Below are 24,577 nucleotides of genomic sequence, written 5' to 3' on the forward strand. Positions count from 1 at the left end.
GCCTTTTAGACAACAAGGATAGTGATTAAAAACTAAGGAAGGCAAAATAAAATCCTGACTATTCTCAAAAGGGAAAAAACTTCTTGTTATCTGGATGCATAATGTTGTGTGTGTCTTTTAGGATAAATTTGTTCTTTAAAATTTTTTATCTTAAAGAAATTCCACATACTTTTCTACTTCATAACGGAGACTTCACTCATTTTTGAATGGAAAAAGTTACAAAAAATAGCTATTCCATTGTACTCCAACAGGAATGTCTTTTCAGACAAGTTATCCAAACTTAACCAATGTTATTGCCTTACCCTATTTGGCAGCCTGGATGCAAACTGGCAGATCAGTTTCTGGGAAAATAAATAGTAGTCTAATATTTGATGCTATGTCAACATGTATAGGCCCTGATTTTTAGACTCCTTTGCAGAGTGAAGGGAAATGTATTGCTGCGGTCCAGAGATCAGCATAGAGGATAATATTCCTTTGCAGCAATCAAACCCGGGGCTTGCTGCTGGGCTATCCCTCAGATTTTTCTCCCCTTCTCTCTCTCTCTTTTTTTTTTTTTTTATTAAACTCATGCTGTTTTTCAAGGAAATCGAACAAATAGAGATCATATTTTTCAGTGAGAACATAAACTACAGAGTTGTAGTCTTTCATAGAAAGCAACTTTAAATATGAGTTATTTCCTGCTCTCTTTCTCCAAACCCAGTGCTACAATATCCCTGCAACCTGGACACTTGGGCTCTGCCCACAGATCCCTAGAGAAGAGGAACTTAGTTTCTCTCATTTCTGCAGACCTGTAGCTATTAGAATGTAGTTCCTCATACATAACTATAATCTGGCTTTCTCTTGTTTTACTCCTTGACCCAAGTTTTATTCCTAGAGTCATCCTGAGTAAGTTTGATCCCTCTTTCACATGGAAGACCTGAAATAATGTTCTCCAACATGCCTTCACATTTCTCACTGTGGGAACTCCCTACCCCAAACAAACCTTCCCTTTTCTAAACAAATAAGTCTTTATCTCTCTACTACTTCTTATTTGGCAGGGTTTCTTCTCTTTTCTTTTATTTTTTTAAAAAAGATTTTATTTATTTATTTGACAGAGAAAGACAGCCAGATAGAGAGGGAACATGAGCAGGGGGAGTGGGAGAGGAAGAAGCAGGCTCCCAGTGGAGGAGCCTGATGTGGGGCTCGATCCCAGAACGCCAGGATCACACCCTGAGCCGAAGGCAGATGCTTAACAACTGAGCCACCCAGGTGCCCCTTGGCAGGGTTTCTAATCCACTTGCCATTTTGACACTCTTCTTAGAATATGCTAAGATTTGACACTATTTTCCTTAAAGTAGTAGTCTAAAAATAGCCAAATAGGAGTCTACTGGCTCACAGTACTGAGCCCAATTACCTGAAAAATGTAGAGAAAAGCAAGAGCTCCAGCATCTCACTTTAGATATTTTACCTATGGGTTTTAAGAGCAATCACACCACATTATTGATCAATTAGTGCTATTTGTTAAGGAAATTCTTTAAATCTAGTTCATTTGTGTGGTTCCTGAAGCTTCTCCATTCTCAGGTAGAGTTATGGAAATATTTGGGACCTGAATTTCAATTCTTAATTTAATAAGATTACTTGTAGTCTTTTACCTTGTTAACATGGTTGAAGAAGTCAAAAGAGATTGAATAGGTACTGACAATTCCTATCAACTAAAGGTCATTTGAAGATAAGCTTTAAATATTATGTTCTTTAATGGGATCTACCTATCCCTGTAGAATCGTGGAAAGGAAACCACTGAGAACTATTACCACAAAAGGGGTACTCCACCCTTGTTCAAATCCCTTGTACCCAGGATGAACAAAGATCTATGGACTTTTGTCTGTTCACTTTCCTTCTATGGAAAAAATATTGTGAGTAACTGCTAAGTCATCTTCTCAAGCCTCTGGTTAAGTCAAGGAACTCTAGCAACAGCAGCACAACCACCAGCCCCTACTCCACAAAGAGAAAGATGAGATTCCATTCTGAAAATAATGGTAAGGATGCCTACTTACTTCCACAGCAATATGGAGATACTGACTATGATATTATAAACATGACAGCCACCTCAATCTGAGCAGAATTACTTGATTTATTAGGAACAAATAGCTATGTGGGCTGGACTCAATTGGCCTTATTAAAGATTCTGTTTCACTAATTGCTTGCACAATGGGCAAAGGAACAAAGGGAGGAGGGAAGAAACAAAGAGAGGCAAGTGTCTGCCAGAGGAATCCTCACTGGTTAGCCTATGGGGAAGGGGAATGACCTACACTTTGGTGGCTTGCATAAAGCTATGAGGCTCCTGCAGGGAAACAAGAGTTTAGAATACCATGTTAGCCTGGATGAAATTCTAAAGAAAAATCTTATTGTGCTAGAACTTGAGACTGGCAGAGTGGTCGCGTGTCCCATCCTGCCTGCACAGATAGTTGAGCACAAACACTGAGAAGAAATGAGACTCTCCTTTCTCACTTACAGGAAACTAGTTTTTCTGAGTTGAAAAGAACCTTGGCTTGGAGCTGAGGAAAAGCAGGAAGACCATGGGGTGATGAGGAGGTATGTAAGAGCAAGTTCAGACTTTCTCCAGGGATTTGGATTATGGAGAATTATGACAAAGGCAGCCTAGAATGGTTAAGAGTGTAGATTTAGATCCAGAAACTGGGTTTGACTTCCTATTCCACCATTTTCTGTATGTCTTAAGCAATTCATTTCCCTGAGCCTTGGTTTCCTTAGATGAAGATTTTAACAATGTCAAATCACAGAACTTTTCTGAGATGCATATGAAAGAATATATGAAGGTGGTTTGTATAGTGCCTGCATATAATAAGCTTTCAACAAATGAAATCTGTAAAAAAAAAAAAAAATACCTCCATGATTGTCTTAGGAACAATTCTATATAAATCCACTTCGGAATCTCTTCCAGGTCCAGAATTCTATCAGTCTCCAGCTGTACAGTTAATTATAATCACAGAATGTTAGAGGTAAAGGGACCTTAGAGATCATCTATTTCAACCTTCTTGTATTACAACTAGGGAAGTCAAGGTCCAGACCAAAAATTAAGTGCTTTGCTCAAAGTCTCTCTAAAGGAATTCATAGCAGGAGAGGGTGAATCTCAAATTTTTAAGAGTTAGAATTATAGTTTTAAAAAAAAATTTTCGTGTACCACATGCTATAGCTTTCATTTACAGAACTCGACAAGCCTCAGTCAATTAGGGTGCAAATCACCAGTGCATTGTAGATAAATATTAATTATCATTACTTATTTAATAGGTATTAAGCACCCACAAGTACAAATCAAAACATTACAAAACTACCTTTGCTTCACTGAAGTATAGATCTTTCTGGTTAGCTTTGCATTTTCCCTCTACCCCCTTACCAGCACTTATCTCCATATAAATGAGCCTCAGTATCATCAAGATTGATGGCTTTGCTAGTATTGATTATCTATCCTGTGCATTTCACTGCCAAACAGGACTACAGGTGTGAGGAAAGACCTGTGGCCTCACATTTAGCTGTGGGTTTGCACTGCTCACCTGTAATTATGGGGCCTAGTTGTAGTTATGTAAATGGCGACACTTAAGTAACATTTGCCCATACATCATCCTCTTCGGGATTTCCGTGTCCACTTAGGAAATTGCCTCTTCGTGTTGCACCAGGTCCATTGTGCTATTACAGTATTTAAAAATAACCTGAGGGGTTATTACTTAGGTGATGATGGCCAGCTGTTCTAGCTCTCTATTGAGAGGAGAATTTCTTTAAAAAGTCATTTGATGATGGCAAAGAAGATTTAGACAAAAGCAGGCAAATGTCTTGACTGTGGAAGGCTAGCAGAAGTTGTGGAACTTCATCTCCAGAACTATAAATGCAGATCCATTCATATCTTTTTGTGCTGCTGTAGTTTCTAAGCAGCCTGTTGAGAGGCAGAGGGTGGACCTTGTTCTCTGGAGGTTTCCTTGAACACAATGATCACATGACACGTTATAATATTCTAGGAGATCCTGCATAAATCAAACTATGTTTTGAAAAGAATTTCCTTCCCCCGTTCACATGGAAGACAAATATGTCAACCACATCCTCCCTGGATACGCTTCTTCCTTTTCTGAAGAAAAAGATCAAGAGGAGTGATGGTACTTTTCCACAAAAGAAAAGGGCCTCTCTGTAGACTAAACAGATTGGAAAAGAAGGTACTTGTTATGTGAGGTTTCTCACACAGGAGAGAAAAAGTGAAGACCTTGGGGCTGATATTGCTACTGTAAGAACCCAGCTGAAACCCAGGACTGGGGACCCTGCCTCACACGCTCCTGCTGTCTGGGGTATTGCAAAAAAATTACAACAGAAATGAAGATTGGGTTTGATTCAAGGATTATAGTGGGTTAGAAATAAGCCTGTGTTTATGTTGCCTCCAAAAAGCTTAATAGCTGCAGAGCTTGAACTTTTGTGTTTGTTTAAAAAATGCCAGGGAACAACATTTTTTCATTTTCCTTCTGCAGTGACTGTTGGTTGCTTCAAATCCCTTCATGAATGTATTATGGAAAACTGGGACAGAGTTTTTCCCCTTGTTAGCCAAGTGCATGCCTGCTGAGGTTTTATGTTAGAAAATACAATTTTCTTTAAAGGAAATGTACAGTAGAAACCTGAGCCATCAAGCCCGAGATCATGTAGCCCAGAAATGCATGCCTGTGCCTATTTTTTTTTTTTTGGTCACACACTTCTACCTTTCTACTGATTTTATGTACACTGTAAGACAAACTATATCAGTTTTACAGGTATAATATTTTACAGCATTTTACCTTTCAGTGGACCTGAAATGAACTCATTTCATAAAAAAAAACTTTTGAATTTTTATTTTTTGTACTCTTGTTTATGAATTGATGCCCAGAATATAGTTTTTGAAACAGAGTGTATTGAAATGAACATTTTATTTACCTGCCGGTGTTAACAGAAAAAAAAGAAAAGTAAAGAAAAAAATCTCTTATTGCATGAAGTTTGTTGGAAATACCCACTAAGCCTTCCAGTCCCATAAAATTTATGGAAGCTCTTAGTTTGACAACCAGCTTTTTGGTCCTAGTACCAAAGTAATATGTATTAGTAAAGAAGCTCTCGTGAAACTGTGCATCAGTAAGGGAACGTGCATTGTTTATCTTTCCATCCATTCAAGCTCTTATTGAGAGAGGCATTGTTGCATTGTGGGAAGTGCATGACGTTTGGAATTGGACTGAGTTCCAAATCACATCGTGGTGCTCCAACTTGAGTTCCTAATCCATAAAATGTGTCTACCTCATGAGGCTGTAGTATTACATCAAGTAACTGGTACAGAGTTCCAAGCCCACTACTGGCACCTAATGGGCCCCTAATCAGTAGTAGTTATTATTAATATTGTCAAAGCTTTACTCTAAGGACCTAATCAGAAACCTATGCACATGCCTGTCTGCATGAACTCAGTCATGCAATGTGATGAAGATGACCCGTTAACATTTTCAAGAGTTCTTGATCATGAAAAGGATTTCAGTGATGGGTGTCAAGAAAAAAGTTCAGCTATTTAAAAGCTGTTTTTTCTATATTGATTCCACCAGCTGATGCATGAAAGCTTTTGTGTTATAAGCCACATGTCTTCTGGCCAAATATTTCAGGGAAGTGACATTATAACAGACAATCCTATTTTTCTATTCTGTGATGTTGTCGTTTTTTTCTGATCTTTAGACAAGTTGATGTAGTAATAACCACAAATAATAGTTCAGGAATTTTCATCTCTCCAGGAAAGAAGAGAACGTGCCATTGCCCTGTATTCTGCAACCCATAAGGTTAAAGAAAGTCCTCCCTAGACAGGCTATTTTATCAATACAAAAATATGTGGACATTATCACAGCTGTCCCCCACCTTATAGGATGATTGAGATTTAACAGCAATATTAGTTTTGCAGGAGATTTCACCCTTTGGGACAAGAGGTTGTTGTCATTAAGAAATTTTTCTTAATGTTTTAACCTAAATGTTGTAAACATTTCACATGACCTCTGCCATTTTTTCATACTCGCCTTCAGGAAAGTAGGTGGATTGGTATTTAGAGGAGAATACATGTGATTTTTTTTTTTTTCTTTTTAAAGAGCGCTTTTCATATTCTGGGTATCTCTAAGACTTGTGCTTCTAGAAATTGTGGTCTTTCTGCTAGAATGGAAGTCCTATGAAAGCAGGCATCTTTGTCTTATTTATTTGCTATAGCAGTAGTTCCTGCCACATAACAGGAGCCCAAAAATTGCTCATTGAATGGATGAGTAATCATTTAGATCAGAATGCAACTATATATTTTGTGTGCATTACCAATAGTCTATGAAAGGAGGACAACAACATTGCTTTGTTTATCTCTCTATTCTTGGAGATTTTCCTGCTAATACACTTGAAGATTACCTGAAAGAGAGATTTGGACCCTTGTGGTGTGATCCCACTGCCCTCCAGCAACTTTGTGGAACTCCTGTCCTGCCCATCCCTAACATCAGCCTGGGACTTAACCAACAACTTCAGTTTATTTTTTAAATTACATACTCTAATTCTGTTAAAACAGAACAAATGGTTGAAAAGCAAATTTGAGGATCCCAAAGCACCAGATACCAATGGAATTGAAAAGGTTTATTTTTTCTTCCGTGCTTCATCCTCTATTTAAATCCCACAAATTAATTTCAATATTTGCTGAAAACCACATATACATCAAGCATTGTGTTGGGCAGAAATTGGTCTGTATAATCTTAGGTGAAAATCTTCCAAACATTTAACAATTGGCAATCCTCAGTTCTCCTTAGTGTTTCAATGTTTGGTATTAGTTTGTGTGTTTATATGTGTGTTCAGTAAATGTATATATATGTGAAATATATATGTGTGTTTTTCCTCTAATTCTATTGTCTAAGAACTAAAAATGGCTGATTTTAATGTTTCTTTTAATAAAGTTTTAATAAAGTTCCAAGTTTGGAGTGCCTCAGATATTGTGGTATAGTGAAAAACACGCTTCCAACAATCCAGAAGAAGCCATTTCAGCAGCAACTTTTGGAGTCTTCATTTTTAGAGTCTTTTTTTCCATTGGTGTGCAGGACATTTGTATTCTTCTCACAGCCTTATGTAATTCCTAGTCCTCCTCTTCTGTACCACCAAGCTGAGAAATGTTGGCAGTCCAGAATCGTTAGGGCGAGCTACACAGCTGCTGTCATATCCCTTGCCTCTATAATTTCCCCTGATTGATATATTTGTGCTCAGAATGGATAATCCATCATTTAAAAAGGTTAATATAAAATGCTCACAATGGCAGTTTTCTTTGTTTTTGGTTTAATTCTATCTTCTCCCACTCTCCCTTATTTTGTTCTGTTCTTCAAGATTGGGCTTACTTATCCCTCTCTAAGGAGCACAGTTGCAAATATTTGCCTGTTGCCCATCAAACACAATATGGTTGTAGTAGAAACAAAGGACATTCAGCAGCAAGGATGACTGGGACAGACAAGAAGACAAATCTCTAATGAATGGGGCCTAAGAACAACAGAACAGAATGAGACCTTTTTCTGGATCAACTGGGATTTACAGTCAAGAACTTAGAATACCCTCTAGCATCTTTCTCAGGCTCCATCATGAAAATCTATCTCCGTTTCTCACGCATTTGTTAATAACTTTGGCAAACTTAGGAAGCACGTTTCTTGTATCAGGAACTCTGTAATGTGCTGGAGACAAAAAGGATAAATAGAATATGTTTCTACCTTTGAGGAAGGCAATTTAGTGGGAGAGATATATACATAAATAGGTAATTATAACACAGTTATATAAATGCAATGGTACTCTAGTTAAATACAAGAACATTGCAACAAAACTAATGAACTCTGCGCCCAAAAGTCAGGGAAATCACCAGAAAAGAGATGATATTGAACTTGGCTTTAAAAAGAAGGGAGATAAATACCTGGTAGTGCAATTGCTGGGTTGTAGGGTAGCTCTATTTTTAACGTCTTAAGGAAGCTCCATACTGTTTTCCAGAGTGGCTGTACCAGCTTGCATTCCCACCGATAGTATAAGAGGGTTCCCCTTTCTCTACATCCTCACCAACACTTCCTGTTTCCTGTTTTGTTAATTTTTGCCATTCTAACTGGTGTAAGGTGGTATCTCATTGTAGTTTTGATTTGTATTTCCCTGATGGCTAGTGATGAATATTTTTTCATGTGTCTGTTAACCATTTGTATGTCTTTTTTGGAGAAGTGTCTGTTAATGGTTTCTGCCCATTTATTGACTGGATTATTTGATTTTTGGGTGCTGAGTTTAAGAAGTTCTTTATAGATCTTGGATACCAGCCCTTTATTCATAATGTCATTTGCAGATATCTTTTCCCATTACCAAAGATACAGATATACTGAAAAGATGGGGCACATGTATCCTAATGTTCATAGCAACAATGTCTACAATAGCCAAACTGTGGAAGGGACTGAGATGTCCTTCGACAGATGAATGGATAAAGAAGATGTGGCTTGTATATACAATGGAATATTACTCAGCCATTAGAAAGGATGAATACCCACCATTTGCATCAGCATGGATGGACTAGAGGGGATTATGCTAAGTGAAATAAGTCAAGCAGAGAAAGACAATTATATGGTTTCACTCATATGTGGAACATAAGGAATAGCGTGGAGGACCACAGGGGAAGGGAGGGAAAACTGAATGGGAAGAAATCAGAGAGGGAGACAAACCATGAGAAACCCTGGACTCCGGGAACCAAACTGAGGGTTATAGAAGGGAGGGGGTTGGGGGTGAAGTAGCTGGGTGATGGTTATTAAGGAGGGCATGTGCAGTGATGAACCCTGGGTGTTATATGTGAGTAATGAACCATTGAACACTACACCAAAAATTAATGATGTACTATATGTTGGCTAATTGAACATAATAAAAAAATTAAATAAATAAGTAAGTAAAAGGGAGATTGACATTGCAAGTAGAAACTGTTGGTCCCAGACTGCTAAGATAAGAACAGTTAGAACGTGGGTTGAGGGGAACAGGGTGAGGAGCAATGCTGGGAAGATGGAGTGGGCAGCATTGCACTGCTAAGGCATTTTGACTTAACTTTAAAATCAAGAATTTTGGAGCAGGCATCAATTTTGTATTTTCTAGAAACAACTCTAAAAGTGGAAGGAGAAGAAGAGATGGGACGAATGAAGAACTGCCAGGAAGCAGGTGTTAAGAGTGGTTCTTTAACTTTTTTCCTATATTGCCATTCATTCAATGAAGTGTTCTCAAGTTTTGTCAATCTCAGTTATTTGAGCCTTATTGTAGAAAGCAGGACTGTCATATTTAATGCCCAAGCCTGTCATGAAAGGATTATTTGTCTTCTCTGAAATTCAAATCTTAAGGTAATATGTATGTCAATGAAGAACCATTTATGGCTATCAGTCAATTATTCTTAGATAGCAATCCGTGGAAGGAGCATTCCATAGTTCCTGCTTTTGTACCTCATGGCTCCCTCAGGTAGTATCTGATGTTCTCTAGGATGATCCGAAAATTATTTTCAGATTCTTCCCAAAACTTTCTCAAGGATCTCAAGAGACCTGCTGCAGGTTTAAATCATTCTCACCTTCCATCTGCTCTCTCCTCTCCCCCCTGCCCCTCATCTCCTGTGACTCTCCTGTCCTTTTACAGATTCTGGAGGTTCTCCAGCTTTCTGGTTTGTATTCCATTGGGAGCTCCTGATTTGCTGAGCATTAAGGCTTGGATATATGCAACATCCACGGGGTAAAAAATGCTCTTCCCATGTACCGTTTTTCTGTCTTCATATTCATCAGCCAGAAAATGAAACAGATATTAGCCAAGGTTTCACTAGAGACTTCTGGTAAGCGACTAACCATCACTCTGTAAAATCGAAAATGTTCCATATTTGCTATATTTCTTCATATCTGCCAAAATCTATTAAAAGATTCTTTGAAATTCTCCTGGGGTTGACTGTGATCTGAAGAAGGAGATTTCTACCTACGAAATATGCCCAAAGGTCAACTTCACTATTCTGGGCTCCTGAAAAGGGCAGGCAGTGTGTCACCTCTCTTTCTCTGCCTCTGGTCCTTCCTTGGTCTCATTCTCCATGCTCCTGAGAGCAAATCCTGAGCCAAATGAAACACTAAGTGATGCAGCCATTTTGATGATAATTTTCTGCATTGACCTTCTGGTTTCACACTATATTGTTTACTGTCCTACTTACTTATTTTTGTATTTCTTTAATTTCTCTTAACTTAGGAAACATTACAATCCTGTTTGCTAGAGAACCAAGTTCAATCCTGTTTCTGCAGAAAGTTGTAGAATTTAATCACACTAATTTACATATTCCCTTCTTTGTAAATTGTTATTTTTGTTATCATCAAAATTACATAAGAACAACATTACACATGATTATGAAAGTCAAATAATTCTACAAGACTTATAATGAGAAGTCAGCAGTTCCCTGCTGCCAAACCTTCCACAGCCTCATTGCCAGTCTCCTGAGGAAGCCACATTCACAGTTTCCATTTTCCTTCCTATTTCGAATAATGAACTTATACTCTTATTTCTTGATTTTTTTTCATTTTCAGATATTGTCTATTGATTTTCTGCTGTGTAAGATGAAGATTTAGCTCTCTAGGGTCTTTCTGTTCCCCTCACACAAACAATTATCTTGTAATTTTTAAGTACATTTTCAAGTTTATTATTATTGTATACATATTCATACTGAGCCATGTAGAATACTATTATTATATATTTTTCATATAATTTTTATCATCTCATTTTTTATGGCTTAGTATTCCATATACTTATCACTAATTCATCACCAAACTACCAGATGGGTAAAATCCCCTCCCAATACAGCCTTAATTTCTTCTTGGAAATTCTTCTCCTGGAGTATTCAACTCCCTTTTACAGAGAAATGATTATTCTCTTGGACTTTTTCTTTCACTTTTGATCACAGATCTATATTCACCACCATCCTTTTATCTCTCCTCTGTATGGAATCTGTAACTCCTGGATTCATGGATTTGATTTTTCACAGATTACCTCCTAGTTTTTGTGAAGCACATTCTTCAGGTAGTTTCTGAGAAATGCATGTAAGATAAAATTTTTAAAAAACTCCTATGTTTGGAGTGCCAGGGTGGCTCAGTTGGTTAAGCATCTGACTCTTGATTTTGGCTCAGGTCAGGATCTCAGCATCCTGATATTGAGCTCTGTGCTGGGTGTGGAGCTTGCTTAAGATTCTCTCTCTCCCTCTCCTTCTGCCCCTCACCCAGCCCAGCACTTGGGCTCTCTCTTTCTCTCTCTTTCTCAAAACAAAACAAAACAAAGCATTCCTGTGTTTGAAAATGCTTTACTCTTTGCTCAAATATTGTTGCTATTTCATTGGAAATAGAACTTTAAGTTGGAAAACATTCTCAGTCAAAATTTAGAGGAAGGGCTCCTTCTTTCTAGCTTCCGTTGTTGCTATGAGAAACCCTGTCATTCGTATTCCCAGTCTATTTTGTGAGACCAGTTTTTCTCTGTGGAACGTGAGAGTTTTCTCTTTGTTAACAGTTACGAAATTCCTTCTTAATCTAGCAATGCATGTCCTTCAGTCTGAGAAATTTATATATTTGATAAATTTCTTCCCCTCTCTTAATTTTCCAGAGCTCCTAATATTCAGGATTTCATATTTTCTCTTCTATTCTACAGAGCCTTGTTTTTTTTTTTATCACATTTCTGGAGAGTTTCTTCAGCTTTATCTTGAAACCCTTTTATTGACAATAATATGACTAAGTGCCAGTGATGTGTGAAAACTCTATTGTGCCCTTAAAGAGAAGGAAGTTGCCCCCCTCCCCATTTCTCGTTGGTATATGGATGGAGCTGAGTAATTTTAAATTAAGAGATGAGTGTGATACTCTGAGGATAGTAAAGCGATGAATTAGAACAAGTCTAGGGCCCTGCCTGGTTAGTTTGTGGACAGAGGCACCATATCAGCTGTCTTTTACATGAGACAGAAATTTATTTCTCTCACTTAAGTCATACTAAGTTTTCCTGGGCTTAGTGTTTTTATGGTATAATCTTTTTCTACCCTTTTAATTTTAACCTATCTACATCTTCATAGTAAAAGTTAATTCCTCATAAAAAGCAAATTGTTTGGTCTTGCTTTTACACTCAGTCTATCAATTGTCTTTGTATTGTAATTTAAAAATTAAATTGAAATTAATCAAATGAAGAAAAATATAGCTGCTGTGGCTATATCAGAGAAAGTGAATTTCAAGAGTGTTCTGAGTATTACTAGAGACAGAGACAAAAGGAATATTTCATAATAATAAAAGATCAGCTCATCAGAAAGAGGTAACAATAATAAATGCATGTGCACTTAAAAACAAAGCTTTAAAAAATACATGAAATAAAAATTGGCAGAATTTAACAAACAAATCCACAAACATAATTGGCTCTTTAATACCTCTCTTTCAGAAATTAATAGAACATGCATACAAAAATCAGTAAATATTTAAACTTAAACATTATCATGTAAATTGATACTATTCTTCTTAACTGTGCATAAAACATTCACCGGAACAGACCATATGCTGAGTCAGAAAGCAAATCTCAGTAAATTTCAAAGGATTAAAATCATACACACTATGATACCTAACCACAACTAGATATTCAATAACGAGAAAATATCTAGAATATTTCCATCTACTTGAAATTAAATTACGTACTCCTAAATAATGTATAGGTCAAAAACATTCCAAGGAAAGCATTTTTACCTGAATAATAATGAAATTGCAATTTATCAAATTTGTGAGACAGAATACTTCCTAGAAATAAATTTATAGCTTTAAGTGTTTATATTAGAAAAGAAAGGTGTACAATTACTTATCTAAGCTCTCATTTTAAGATGTAGGTAAAAAACAGATTAATGGTTCCCAAAGGTTTGGAGGAAGTGGGAAGCCGAAGAACATGGATGGTTGTGTCTATAAAACAACAATGTGAGGGAACCTTATGGTAATGGAAATACTCAGTATTTTGACTGTATAAGTGTCAATATCCTGGTTGCAATATTGTACTGTACTCTTGCAAGATGTTACCATTGGGAGAAACTGAGTCAGGTACAGGCATACCTTGAAGCTATTGCAGGTTTGGTTCCAGACCACCACACTAAAGGGAGTTATCACAATAAAACAAATGAAGTTTTTGGTTTTCCAGTGCATATAAAAGTTATGTTTACACAATACTGTAGCCTATTAAGTGCAATAGCATCATGTTCAAAAGAACAATGTATGTACCTTAATTAAAAAAAAACAAAAAACAAACAAAAAAAACCCTCACAGATGCCTGGGTGGCTCAGTTGGTTAAGCGTCTTCTTTTGGCTCAGGTCATAATCCCAGGGTCCTGGGATCAAGTACCACATCAGGCTCCTTGCTCAGCGGGGAGCCTGCTTCTCCCTCTCCTACTGCTCCCCCTGCTTGTGCTCTCTCTCTCTTTCTCTCTCTGACAAATAAACAAATAAATAAAATCTTTAAAATAATAAAACCTCATTGCTAAAGAATGCTAACCATCACCTGAGCTTTTAGCAAGTCCTAATCACTGACACAGACCACCATAACAAATACAGTAATATTGAAAAAGTTTGAAATATTGTAAGAATTACCAAATATGACAGACATGAAATGAGCAAATGCTGTTGGAAAAAGGATGCCAAATGATTTGCTTGATACATGGTTTCCACAAATTCTCAATTTGCAAAAAAATAAAAAATGCATTGTCAGAAAAGTACAGTAAAGCAAAGTGCAATAGAAGGAGGCATGCTTGTACCTGGACTCTCTCTGCATTCATTCTTATAACTGCACATGAATCTACAAATGTCTCAAAATAAAAGTTTATTCAAAAAAAATCCTATGCAATACCTTTTTTGGCTTAGATATCATTGTAGTTGTGTTTTGAATTCTGGGAACAAAAGTGTCTCCCCAAAAGGTATTAAGTCATACTATGAAGTCTTTTTTAAATTCTTTTCTTTTTCACTGAAAAAAATAATACACACTCAGAAAAATGCATAAAACAAATTTACAGTTGGATAATTATAAAGTGGATCTCCATATACTACCACCTAGCTTAAGAAATAGACCTTTGCCAGCAACCCAGAAACTGCCCATAGCCACTCTTTGGATTATGATTGCTTTTTTTCCTCTAGTGATAACCAACACCTTGACTTTTTACGATACACATTTCCTTTTTTTCCTCATGCATTTATCTTCTGTTATGTCTTGCTAAAGAATATAATTTTGTTTAGTCTGATTTGAAATTTATGAGTGGAATCTCATGTAAATGTGGGGGTTAATATTATGTATGCAAGATTCATCTATATTATTTTATAGCCTATAAGTTTATTTTTAATTTTGTTGCTTAGAGTATTCCATTTTACATAAAATACAACATTTTAATTCATTCTACTGCTGATGGAGATTTAGGTTGTCTTCCATCTGGAACTGGTACAAATAATGTTGCTGTGAACACTGCACATATTTTTAACATGTTTGTATGCATTTCTATGAGGTATTTACTTGTTAGTAGGACTGTTTGGTCTTGGGTTCCTTCACCTTCAATTTTGGTAAATAATGGCAAACTACTTTCAAATATTTCTACCTATGTATACTCCCACCGGTAGTGGGAGAAATTCATTGATCCACATCCTCATCAGCACGTGATATTGTCAGATTTTTTTTAAACCTTTTTCAATCAAGTAGGCACATAGTGTACCATTGGAACTTCGATTCAGGAAGAGCTGGGAAGCACATATGGGTCTCTATGTTGCCGATGGCTTGAATATTTCCTCATAAAGTACCCCTGATATGTTGTTTATTCAGATTTTCCTTGGGTAGTTTTGTCATGCTCTGTTTTTGAGTGACATCTACTTTTAAATATTTTATTTACTTACATTCCTTTTAGTGAATGCATGTTTTATAGGTGAATTGGTTGAAGGAAAAAGCAAAATGTTTCATGAGGAGGATGTACTCCTGATTATTCACCTTCCCTTCCCTTATGCCCTTCCTCCAGCTGTGCCTCCAAAACATAGTCTTCTGGATCTGGGGAGCAGCACTTACAAGACTGGCTCAGAGTAGCACCCCAAGCACAGCCCATCTTTCCTGAGTTGGGACTTCTTCTACCATAGATAATGCAGGGAATGATAAGTTTTCCGTCCAGTATCCGAAAGATCTTCCTATGAAAGATTTCGTAAGTGGAAATGGCGGAAAGCAACTACCATTAACTTATACGGAAAATTTTTGGATGTTCCCAGACCCCCCCCAAATTACCTCTCTTAGGCTTTTCTGATACTTTAAGACACATCTAACTAATGAATGTACAAAATAAATCGACATAAAAGACAGATTATCCTAGATACAGTTCAGAGCTTTGGTGGCTTGATGCTGAGATGCTGAGTGTCCTTGGGGGCTCGGGAAGAGCTTGGTTATGCCCCTGTTGCTGCTTGTTACGCGCTGCTTCTCTAAAGACTCACTGCAACACCAATGCTGACCACTATTTTCGCTTTTCGTCTTTCTTTGCAAAAACAAAAATCCTCTTCCCTTTTTGGACTTCTTTCCATTATTGAAAACAGGCAATAGGGTAGGTCTTTTGTAAAAGCCAAGTGGTGTAATGTGAACTTCTGAAAAGTGAGGGATACCTGTACCTCTAAATTCTACTGTCCAGGCTTTAGTCTTTAGAAAGTTTGAGTTCATAGAGGCAATATAAGATGTTAGCCAGGCGGTTAATTTGGCCTGGCAGGTATTAACTGTCTGTAAGTACTTGAAAGTAAGATTTCCCTCATGGAAACTGCACAAAGCAGACCACTGCCTGCTGAGTCTGAGTTGACTAAGTGGACAATAACCCAGGACAAATTTAACCCTGATCACAGAGTTACTGAGGGTGAAAAATGAAAAAAGGCATTTTGCTAGTCTCTGAAATTTTCTATTACTGATCTCCAGAGGTCCATTAACCCTTAATTCATAACAGAAGATGTTGATATAAAAGATAATAATTGCTTGGAAAGGCTGACTCCCCAAGGACATTCTGCTAGGGATCAACTTGTCTACACATAGTTCTACCTAAGAATGAAATCTCTCTTAGTGATTACCATTTTTCAATTTTATGTGTATGCATATTACAGTCATCATGTACTGTGGCAATTTTGGAAATTTCCAGGAAGAATTATGTCATAGAAAATATGGCTCATAAAAAGTCATAGTCACAAAAACTACAATTTTAAAAAAGCAATATGTTATTAGCAATAATAATTTAGCTATAGAGTGCCCACATTTTCCCTACACTATCATTCATGCTTGGCTATATAACTATTAATGACTATTAATAATACTAATATCCTTTCTTCCTGAAACCACAAAATATAAGTTCAAATTCTTTAAAATGTGGAACAAATTACTCCACCAGCCTTAAAAAGTTTGATTTATTTCTTTCTTTTCCACATTGTGTCCACTCCATAACCTCTTGCTCACATCTTCAACCACTCAACTACATCGAAGATGTTTGCGTCTCTTCAAGTTAGGAAGGTGAAAGCAGAAATGACTAGGCATTTCTTTTTGGCTTTTGAAGAAAACCTGACTTTGTCAATGGAGCTTTATGAAGACACCAAACTATGACCCAACTCAATGACAAAAACATCTGTAAAATTGATCTTTCTCAGTCAACTAAATATTTCAATGGTTAATCGAAAAATAAAAAGCTGCAATGAGAAGCAAATAAGCATTTATTTGGGATCCAAGAATGGCAATTTGGGAAGCACAGATTCAGGGAGAAACCCAGATAATGTCTCCCTCATAGAGTGGAAACAGGAAGTTTTTATGAGGAAAAGGAAAAAGAGTTTTCTGTGGGTATTAACAAGCAAGGCTACTGCGGTTTCTAAAGGATTGACTTCTGGTTCTATCTTCAGAAAATCCACAACCATGCCTTATGATCATGATATCCATTCTCCCTCTGACTTGTGCTTAAAACAATTGACATTTTGCCCAGTCCAAAAGTTTTGGTCAGTTCAAATGAAGATTGTTAAGGGAATCTCTCTGCAGAGGCCACTTCAGCTCTACATTAAAATGGCTTCAGTCATGTCATTTTTTCACACAATTAAGAGAAAACACAACATATTTAAGTGGCATACGCATACAGTTTAGGATTGAGACGAGGTAAAGCCTCTGCCTGACGCCAAGAAATTGCACAGGGAAGCAGCACCCCTAATTTTGCGAGGTTACCTAGGTTTGATTCAGTTTTATTGCTGGTTTCACTACTGTGAATACTTCAATAATCCTTTAATTGTCCAGTGGTTTTGTTTTATTTTTGCAAGCTTTATAGTTTCCCTTTAAAATGATTTTCATGATGTCGATGTACACCGAAAATCATCTGAACACATATACATAATATTCTGGGATACATAAAAATGATGATGACATATTTTAGCTTATTTTTTTTTAGACGTGAGGAGGTTTTTCTAAGCTAGAATATAAACGATGGAGTTTATATATAAAAAATGTCTAAATGTGTTTTTAATGAGGCATTTCTGTATTTCCCATGGCAATTTGAGATAATCAATGTGTACAATCTTTTAAAACAATTTTCCACATTTATTTTTAATTAAACTTGAGTAGGCTGCAAAATCTCTCAATTTACCTTCAAATGAACACTATTGAATTCATGTCTACCTCCCCTCCCCCATTACCCCCGACAGAGCAACAAGGTGAGCAACATTCTCATTAGCTTTAAATATGGATTTGTGGACAGTTTACTTCTGGTACAATGAAAGTTATCAATATTTACTTCTGGAGTTGTGATAAAGTCTTATTTTAAGGATTGCCCTTCAGTAGCATATAGCATGTGATTTCTCCCCTTCTTTAAAATCAGAATTGTAGATGCCCTACAGAAATCGTAGCTTATTGTGACATTCTAGTCACTATTGTATTTATTCATCAAATGTATAACATAGTCTAACTTTTGTTGAATGAACTTGATAATGTTTTCTGTTGATGTCCAAAATGGGAGGGGAGACTATCTCTTCATTAGATATCTGATCATTTTTATGTAAATGGAATAATTAAAAGAAAAGGTTGCCATTAATCATGTTTATGCCTCACAACTTTTTGTGAAGTGAAAGTAAAAGCTCGTTTTACAGGTGAGATAAATGGTATAGAGAGAATTGGAAGTTGATGCCAATAGTTTGAAAACAGGAAGTCTGAGGAGATGAGCTTTCACCAGGGGCCATCCCTGTGGTCTTCTGGTTGCAGATGTAAAACTCCTGTTTCTCCTCTAGTCATTACTGCCCCAATTAACTTAACCCTTTCAGACTAAATTCTGTGTGTTTCTGTAGGATCTCTAATGCTTCAGAAGAAAACTTCAGGCAGAAAGCACAGCTCTGGAGTTTGCTGCCCACTGCAGAGCCCAGAGAATATCACTGGCCCTCCCCAAGCCTTCTAAAACAAAAGGCAACATATCAACCTTTGCCTCACGGGGAATAGATGTATAATAAAGGGCAGAGAAGAATTGATGTGACTGACCAGGAGCTGCCCTTTGTGCTCTTGGACATGAATTGAGACAATTAATCTGATTTTCCTACATAACAACAAGGGCTCCACTTCGTACTCAGAAAGGCTTTTTATCCAAAGCCCTCCAAGTGCACCACTCCAAAGGAAAGGCTCATAATTATTTCCTTATTATCACTCCTGTCCGGAGCAGATTTGAGTCATGATCAAAGAGAAAGCAGGTTGCTGATTAATCTATATCAACTGTCATCCAACAGATTCATGGTGTAAAATACTGTCTGAACTTTTAAAACATGAAACTGTAATTTCCATGTAATTGATTTTTGACCTTGAACCACATTATTCAATTGTAATTGTAACTTAAGTTAAAACAAAATGGAGCTCTCAGGTGACTATGAACCAGCAAAGAAGACACTGCAGGGAAGGAGGAATTCGATTTAATGCAGGTTAACTTTTATCAACCTTAGCCATTACTCTAATAATATGTTTCCTGCTTCTAACAAAATGTCTGTAACTAGCCTAATAAAAAAAAAAAGTCTTTGTGGAATAGAACTAAAATAGATCATATAGTCACCTGATTTAAACCTCGAATCTGTCAGATGAAAAGACCTAGCCCCAGAGTTTTGTGCAACATGCTCAAAGTTACATAGCTAATAAATGACAGAAATAGTATTGAAACGAAGGCCACCACTCTCTTTTTTCAAATACAAAAAGGAGAATCTACAGATTTTCAGCCCTTTGTTCAAACTTGTGGGCTGGTGGGAACAGAATTATCACCTCTCGGCTGTCTACAATACAGTGGGATCAAGGAAGGAGTACACATGTTATGTGTCATATACCCAAGGACTTAAAAGTTATTAATCAAGCTCACAAACTGTTAAATAAAATACATTCTATACAAAATTTTGACAAACATACCTCATCATGACCTGCAAGGTCAGGTTTGAATCAAATTCTTAGTTCTTAGACTCCTCAGAGTTCATGAAGGGCGTCAGCCCCTGGCATCCAGCACCTGGCCTAAAGCGTACCATCATTATTTTTGTTTTTAACTCCTAGCTCTTTTTAATCCCACACCGGTATAGGCCTCAAAGGCCTACTTGTGGACAACCCAGTCTGCATGTCCAGGCATGAATGAGGCCCATCTATACTCCCCATACACCCTTGGCCAGCTCTAAGGCCTGGGGATGTACTTGCTGACACAGTCTGTCTTTGGGCTCATAGACTCACGCAAGAGGTCTGCTCAGGCCAAGGAAGCCGGTTCATAGCTGTTAGTCATCCTGCTGCTAGGATTTCAAAACCCCAGCTAACCAGAAAGAATATGGTCTTGTGGTTGTGGTAGAGGTGGTGAGTGCTGCTTCTGACTGGGCACATCCTCTTGACGCTGCAGACTACTTGTCATAGTGGTGTGTAGACAGAGGAAGGCCTGAGTTGGGGGTTGGTAAATGTGGTGGCTTAAAGCAGGGATCTCTCATGCTCAGGTCTGCAAGGGCAGAAGGGGAAGAAATGGTCTCTTTAACCTTTAGTACAGTATTTTTCTTCCCTTCCCAAGATAACCCTCTGGGATATATAATTACTTAAAAACTTTTATTGTCCTTTAAAAAGAGAATTTAGAACATCTTAATTTCTTATCCCATTTTCTATTTTAATCAAAACAGATAGATCAACAATGTTAGGCTGATAAGCATAATTCTCTAACCTCAGAACAAAAATTATTTCAGTTGCTGACAATCTTCCTTAAATCCCAATTATATACACTATTTTCAATGAACACAACTTCTTTTTATTAGACTTTTATGAGAAAAGTATGCTAATTTCAGACTTTAAATAGAGGGATTTATAAAACTTGGAAGTGTTTTAGGAATATTTTTAAAATAATTTCAATATAAAGTATATGGTGAAAGGTTAAAAGAAGTAATACATGCTTTATCTTACAGATGACAGAACTAAGGGATAAATTAATAATTGTCTTCAAGTTTATAGCTGATACTAAATGAAGAAAGAGGACTAATTATCTCTCTGGCTTCAATTTTGCACAGTGCCAAAAATTTGAAAAGTAAAAATTGAGTCAAATAAATGATCTTAATTTTTCTAATAGTATAAACGTTTGTTACAGACATCACCCACATACCCACACATACCCACACACATGCACACATCTCAATAATTTAATCTGTTACTCTTTATCTGAATATTTTCTGGTATGTAGCTCTCACTATCCTTTTTTAGATACCATTTCTTTAAACCATCCCATTTCATCATTACGTAGAAGGGATTCAGGTGGACAAATATGTAAGATTCTTTTAAAGGTCTTTTCCACATTTCTTTCTTAACTTTATGATACACTGTGGAGTAAATACTGCTATTTCCATTTCACATATGAAAGAAATCACACAAACCACAGAACAATCATGTGAGTATATGTTTAATGCCCCTTTGTCTACATGATGTGTCCCCCAAATAGGAGTAAACAATACCTGACTGAGCACCAATGATTGGAGGTAGTAATAAATGGGGAAGAAAAGACAAATCTCCCATGCAGAAGAATTCTAAAGAATTTATGTAGATAGACTGCTTCCAATGAGGTGACTCCCACTCCATAAGTGTGAGCTTCCAGAGAGTACAATATGAAAAGGGGGAAAGAGTAACTTTATAGTGGAGGGGTAAGAAATTTTATTTATTCAGTCAGTAGATAATTCTTGCTACACATATTTACTTATAGACTCCTTTTAATAGATCTATAACTTCATGAGTTACAGTTTGGATACTCCCAGTTTATAGGGAAAAGAATGTCAATATTCTGATGGGACCTGAAAGATTACTAAAACAAATATGGCAACTTCTGCTTCTAGCCATGATGGAGTAAGTAGTAACAGACATGCCTTCCCACCATAAACAACTATAAACCTGGAAAAATTGTACGAAACAACTTTTTTTTAGGTATTAGATAATAGGCAGCCCAAGACTGTAATCCCTTAGAGAAGGAAACTATAGGAGTCAAGCCCCATATTTGTCTTGGCTCTTTGCCTGGGAATAATTTCTGGAGGAATTGTCCAAAGGAAGAAGGGTGCAACAAAGTTCAGAGCTACTAATGTGCCAGTTTGGGGGGCATGTGTGGGGCAGAGTACCAGAATGCAGGGAGCTATGGAGAAGGTGGCCCCAACCCACATGGGGCTTCTCTGTGGTCTTTGGTCAAAATATTGGCTGTGCATGCATCAGTCTAGACAACCTGAGTGCTGGTAGAGAGTAGTTTCCATGAGGCTGAGAGCTGAATGTACACAGCAGAGGTATAATAGACAGAACAGATGCCAGATAGTACGAGTCTAGGAGACATTGGTGTTCTAATCCAGCCAGAGCAGAGGATCCACACTGAGCTCCTTAGTCATTCATTTTAGACCCAGAAAAGCCTGTAAGAACCACATCCTTGAGTAAGGGCCATGTTCTAGGGTTAAGGATAATTCTAAAGAATCCCACCCAAGCAAGAAATAAAACCAAGCCTGAGGGACTCTAAGTGATTCAGTAGTACATATAAAATTTAAAAAATTTAAAAAAATTTTTAGTTTAATTGAGATATAAATGACATGTAACATTTTATAAGTTTCAAGTATATGACATAATGATTTTATATATGTATTTATTAGAAAATGATTGCCACAGTAAGTTTAGTTAACACCTATCACCTCACACAGTCACAGTGTTTTTCATGTGAAGAGGACTTTTAAGATCTACTCTCTTAGCAACTTTCAAATCAGGAGCACAGTATTGTTAACTATAGTTATAGTTACCTATACATATAATGTTATATACATGGGAGTAATTTAAGTGCCTGGCAGAACAAAATTCAACATTCTTTAAGAAGACAGCGTAATCTAGACTGCCTATAACGTAGCTTCCATAATATTCTGGATAAAAAATCTATTACTATATATTCCTTGCTTCTATGAGGTTTGACTATTTTAGATACCTAATATACATGGAATTGTGCCATATTTGACCTGGGACTGACTTATTCCAGTTAGCACAGAGTCACTAGATTCATCTATTTTGTCACAAATGGCAGGATTTCCTTCTTTTTAAAGGTTGAACACTATTCCATTGTATGTATGTAACACATTTTTTTATCCATTCCTCCATCAATGGACATTTGGGTTGGGATGTGGAAAGGTGGGAAAATGGTGAATTGTTTTTCAATGGGTATAAAGTTTCAGTTATTCAAGAAGAATAAGTTCTAGAGATCTGCTGTACTAATAGATAACAAACAGTATTGTGCACTTTAAAATATATTAAGAGGTTAGATATCATGTTAAGTGTTCTTACACACACACACACAGAACACAAAAGAACACAAGGAAGTTTTTGTAGGTGATGGATATATTTAGTACTTTGATTGTAGTGATGGTTTCATGAGTGTACATATATGTCCAAACTTATCAAGATGTATACACTAAATGTGTATAACTGTTTGTATCACAGTGATAACAACAAAACTTTAAAAAAGAAAAAAAATTACTGTTATGATAAAAAAGGAGAAAAATGAAACTCCCAATCAAGAAAAAGTCAATTCAAGTAGACTACTAATAGCTCAGAACTTAGCAGATAAGGACTTTGATAAATATGTGCAAGGACTTAAAGAAGAATGATGGACATAATGAGTAAACAGGTAATTTCAGCAGAGATATGAAATACACCTAAAAAAGCAAAAACAACTTTAAAATACAGTATCTAAAACGAAAATTTCAATGAATGGGATTAACAGATTAGAGGTGACAGAAGGAATGGTTAGTGAACTTGAAGGAAAATTAATAAAAATAATAAAATTTGAAAAACAAAGAGGAAAAAGAATGAAAAAAGAAAGGAAAAAAAAGAGCCTTAGGGATCTGTGATATATCAAACTGTCAAGTGTGCACACAGTTGGAGTCTCAAAGGGGAGGAAAGGGAGTCTGGTGGAAATTTTTTTTTAAGAAATAATGTCTGAAAATACCCCAAATGTCATGAAAAACATAAACCTACAGATTCAAAAAGTTCAGTGAATCCCAAACAAGAAAATACTACAAAACCATGCTTAAGTATATCACAGCCCAATGCCTGTTAGTCCAACTAACAATAAAGAGAAATATTTTGATAGGAGTGTGTTAGTTTTCTATCACTGTATAACAAACCACCACAAACACAGAGGCTTAAAACAATACCCACTTATTATCTTACAGTTCTTTGGGTCAAAATCTTGTGTGGTCTCCACTGCATACTCTGCTCAGGATCTCACAAGTTTGAAATCAAGGTATTGCGTGGACCGGGCTCTTATCTGGATGCTTTGGAGAAGTATCCACTCCAAGTTAATTCAGGTTGTTGGCAGTTAATTCAGGTTGTTGGTTGTAGGTCTGAGGTCCTTATTTCCTCTTGGGCTGTTGGCCAGAGGCTACTCTTTGCCCCTACAAGTCACTTGCATTCTTCCTCCTAGGGTCCCTTTCATTGTCAGTGCCAGAAATGACACATCAACTCCTTCTCACACTGACTCTCTTGGACTTCCTCTTCCAATCCCAAATGGAGGAAACTCTCTGCTTTCAAAGGGCTCCCAGGTTTACAATAGGTCCATCCATATAATCTCCTTTTTACTAACTTAAAGTCAACTGATTAGTAACCTTAATTACATCTGCAAATCCCTTTTTGCATACAATGTAAAATAATCAGGGCGTGATATCTTCTCAAGAATTATAATCTTGGGTGGTGGGAAGAGGATGTATTTTAGGATTCTATATACCATAAAGAGCCACAGAGAAATGAAAACAATACATAAAGGTGAACAACTACACCCGATTTTTTATCAGAACCATGAGTGACAGTAGATTTGGACTAACACTTGAAAGATAGGAGGAAAAGAAAGGAAAAATGACAAGCAGATTTCCCTATCCAGTAATATATCCTTTGAAAATGAGATAAAATAGAAGAATTTTCAGATGACTAAAAACAGAGAATTCATGAGAACTGAATTACAAGAAATGCTGAAGAAAGCTATTCAAGCTGAAGGAAAATGATGTCAGCTTAAATTCACA

This window comes from Ailuropoda melanoleuca, chromosome 5 (assembly GCF_002007445.2).
Source record: "Ailuropoda melanoleuca isolate Jingjing chromosome 5, ASM200744v2, whole genome shotgun sequence".
NCBI lineage: Eukaryota > Metazoa > Chordata > Mammalia > Carnivora > Ursidae > Ailuropoda > Ailuropoda melanoleuca.